The sequence below is a fragment of the Vigna radiata genome, chromosome 1 (assembly GCF_000741045.1).
Source record: "Vigna radiata var. radiata cultivar VC1973A chromosome 1, Vradiata_ver6, whole genome shotgun sequence".
Classification (NCBI taxonomy): domain Eukaryota; kingdom Viridiplantae; phylum Streptophyta; class Magnoliopsida; order Fabales; family Fabaceae; genus Vigna; species Vigna radiata.
In genome coordinates, this window is record NC_028351.1 from 13,654,039 (window position 1) to 13,658,557 (window position 4,519).

The following is a 4,519-nucleotide window of genomic DNA, read 5'->3' on the forward strand; positions in this document are numbered from 1 at the left end:
ACCCTTTGGAGGCATAATTGGATGCGAGATCACTCCTCTTTGGTTTTTAGGGTTTATCTTTCATTCTTTTTCCATTGTAAATCTAGTTTCACCATGACAATGGGGAACTAATTTCTATTTGTTGTTGGGGAATGATGTAACCTTGTGAACTCTCATGTATTGAATTGATTCTTATTAATATATGCTTTTTCATTAATTGTTAGGATTTTTCCTCTATACTCTACGCATTGTTGTGTTTAACTCATTCATTGTGATATGGACACATACGGAAGAATCTAGATCTAAGAAATTTCTCCCAAGGGAACTATTGCCTAGACATAGGGATAGAACGCTTGGTTATCTTAAGCTTCTAATCGTAATGCAGAATTAATTATTAGGGAGACAAAACATTGTGAACTAGTAATTAAGGATAGACTTTCTTCACCGAGACATCGAGTTTTAAGTAATTTAGAAAGTGATCTTGACATTAATGAAGAAGATGAATTCTTATATGCATGAGAGTGAACTAGGTGAAATCTAAACCCTAACAACATATTCATATTTCAAATATCATTCATTCACCTTTATGCTTCTGTTCAATTGATCAAATTGCATGCATATTTACTTTTTCTGTAATTGCATTTAAAATCCAAAAATTGTTCATCAATGTCTCGATTAGTTAAGAAATACCACAACTGCTCAGTGTCGTGAGTCTCTTGGGAAACGATATTGGTTTTATCATTATTATAACTTGATACGACTCGGTGCACTTGTTGATATCTTAACACTAGACGTGGCTAAATTTGAAGTGAACTAATATAAAAACAATTATGTTTGATCACTATAAAAAATAGCTTTGACGTCTGTTTTTCAACGTCTAAATACGAAAAAGCCAACATAAAAACATAATCGGTGACATTTTTGTAAATAAATGTTCAATTTTGAGTTTGGAATTTATATTTTCCGACGTCATATTGGGAATTTTTCACGAAAATATTTAGAGCGAAGCTTAAAATGTACTCACGTATGACATCGAATGCCCTAATTTCAGACCTCAAAAAAGTATGCTACGTCAGAATATCACTTTTCAAACGTTATACTTTAGTGAATCCATTAAAAAATTGGGCAAAATATTGAAAATTCATTCACTTTATCTTTGCACGAAACCCTCTTCTCTACTCAAAACTTTCTGAAATGAGGCTTTTAGTGACCAACACATGTAACATTTCTTTTATTTTATACAAATGCATCTAGATTAACTACTTTAGGTAAGATTATCTTTAGTTTTGACCGATTGGTTTAATGTACATGTACTCTTTGGACCATATGCGTTCTCCTCTCTCCTTCATTAGTGACAACACTTTATTTCGATGAACCCACCTTCAAGAACGTTAGTTTTGTTTTCGTTTTCATTTTTATGGGTTATAAATTGGTTGAACTTGTTGATATTGATATTATTGAACTTGTTTGTTGTCCATATACAATATACGTCCAAACTCAGTGTAAAATTGAGATTATATTCAAAGCAACTTTAAATGACCTGAAAATTTGTTCAAAGCACCAAAATAACATGAGAACCACAAAAAAATTTAGATCAAAATTTAAAGTTTAAGTATGTGAAATATTTTTACAAAGTTTAAAAAAACAAAATAAATTGACAAAAAATAGAAAATGGCCTTTTTTAAAAATATTTAGAAGGAATAGCCAACCACGCAGGCTGTCACCTAATTGGAAAATTTTTTCTATCCCAGATCTATATATGCTATTACCAAATCGAGCAACCGGAACAAAAGTTATGGTCATTTGAAGATATACAAGAATTGACTTTCAAAATAATTTTCAAACTTACAATAAACCCCAATTGTTTCTTCATTCTATGCTAGCCACATTCCCATGATTTTTTTGTTTTTCAGATTTCTACTTGTGATAGGTTTAGTTTATATGTTAATACAAATTTGAAAATGATTCATTTAGGTTTTTTGCTTGCTCATAGCTTTAGTTTACTTGTTGTTGATAGGTTTAGTTTACTTATTGGTTTTCTGCTTTTCAAGTTTGAAAAAGCTTTAAAAATTATTCATTTATTAAAAAAAACAAATGGGGAGACATTTCAAAGTGCATTTTTGAACCTCATTTGAATCATTTAACGTCAGAAATGATCATCTTCAAATGTTAATTAACATAAAAAATGTTTCAAAAATTAATTGATGTCGGAAATGAACATTTTTCAACATCAATTGACATTTAAAATGAACATTTCCAATTCTTGATACGAAGTCGATGTTTTTGGACCTTAAAATTATATACACCGACTACATAGTTAATTTTTATACTAATGCATTGTTTTTGTTTTTTAAAGATTTTCCATTATTTTATAAACTTAAATATTTAACAACTATTACAAACAGTCTAATCCTTAAAATAAAAAATTAAAACTCTTAATCATAATTAGTATTGGGATTATAATTAATATTGGGATTAGTTGTTTGGTTTATTTTTGCACTGCTATTACAGAAGCTTCTAGTGCTTCTCTGATATTTTACTTTTCTCTCCCTTTATCTGTTGTATAAATATACACATTGCTAATTCAATAAATGACACACAGTACAGTGCATTGCATGCCTCTAATACGTGTCAATTCTGTTGACATTTCTCTTATATTTGTCATGGTATCCAGAGCCTAACGGTCGTCTTCTTCTTCATCACCCTTCTTTGCTTCTGCTGCCATGGGTGATGAAACTGATCCCTCTTTTAATGTTCACCATTTCTTATATCTCCATCCCAATGAAAATCCTGCCATGCCCTTAGTATCTCCTTTACTCGATTCCACCAATTACCATTCTTGGAGCAGATCTATGCTCAGGGCTCTTAGTGCTAAGAACAAAGTGGAGCTCATTGATGGAAGCACTCCACGACCATTAGCTTCTGATCGACTCTCTGGAGCTTGGAAGCGCTGCAATAACATGGTGGTCTCCTGGCTTGTTCATTCGGTTTCTTCATCCATCAGGCAAAGCATCCTTTGGATGGACTGTGCAGAGAAAATTTGGTGCGATCTCAAATCTCGGTACTCATAGGATGATCTTCTTCGCATTTCAGCTTTACAGCTTGAAGCCTCTTCCCTAAAGCAAGGTGATCTCACTGTCACCGATTATTTTACTCAGCTGAGGGTTATTTGGGATGAACTGGACAATTTTCGACCAGATCCAGTCTGCATTTGTGGGGCACAATATACTTGTAAATTGTCTTCAACCCTTGCTCAACGTAAATTGGAAGACTAGGCTATGCAATTTCTTCGTGGTCTAAATGATCAGTATGCTAATATTCGCTCTCATGTTTTGTTGATGGATCCTCTGCCTCCAATCAACAAAATTTTCTCGTATGTAGCCCAGCAGGAAAGACAATATTCTATTCCTGATATTTTTCATGCCGAGACAAAACAAACTTCTATAAAATGTTGTTAATGCTCCTACCACCACTGCTTCTGCTTGTGCCTTTTGTGGACGTTCTGGTCATACTGAGAGTACATGTTATCGCAAACACGGCTTCCCAAGTCAATCTGATTCTAAGATCAGTAAGAATGCACCCACTCGTGGAAAGATTTGCTCACATTGTGGAAAGACCGGTCACACCATTAAAGTCTGCTATAAGAAGCATGGATATCCTCCTGAACACTGCTTCTTCAATGCCAAATTCTCCTCTGCTAACAGTGTATCCCTTACTGAAGTTCCAGTTGCTGAAAAGGAACAACATATTGGTTCAGAGAAATCAGAAATTCGGTTTACTCCTCAACAATAACAAGCTTTGTTGGCCTTGATTCAGCAACCATCTCTTACTGCTTCAACATCCAGTTCTGCACATGTTAATCACATTGGTTCAATTTCTTCTTCTACACACACTTCACATCCCTCAGGTAGTATTTCATCCATAATTTGCACAACACAAACACTCCACATAGCTCCCTGGATACTTGATTCAGGAGCCACAGACCATGTTTCTAATTCCTTACAATTTTTCACATCTTATCATACCATTGCTCCTATACCTATTAACCTTCCTAATGGCCATCATGTTATAGCTACTCATGTTGGCAAAGTTCACCTCACTTCCACATTTTTTCTTTTTGATGTTTTATATGTTCCTTCATTCACATTCAATTTGATTTCTCTGTCAAAATTGCTTTTGAATACACCTTATCAAATTTTTTTCTCAGCTAACTCTTGTCTCATACAAGATACAAACACCAAGATGAAGATTGGTTCAGTTGATGTGAAGAATGGTCTATACCAGCTTGATCCTCAGAATTTTAATTTTCCTCAAATACATTCTACTGTTGTTCATCCTGATTGTAATGTCCTGCCTATTGATCTTTGGCATTTTCGCCTTGGGCATTTATCCAACACTTGTTTATATATTATGCAGAAAATGTATCCTTGTTTGACCATAAATGAAAATTTCATTTGCAACTCTTGTCACTATGCAAAGCAACGCAAACTTCCATTTCCTATAATTCATTCACATGCTCAAAAACCTTTTTCTCTTTTGC

The 4,519-nt window shown here is 33.7% G+C and overlaps 1 pseudogene; it reads left to right on the forward strand.

Annotated features, from left to right (window-relative positions):
• Positions 1 to 2,585: 2,585 nt before the first annotated feature.
• LOC111241440 lies at positions 2,586 to 3,771 on the forward strand (annotated as a pseudogene).
• The last annotated feature ends 748 nt before the right edge of the window (positions 3,772 to 4,519 follow it).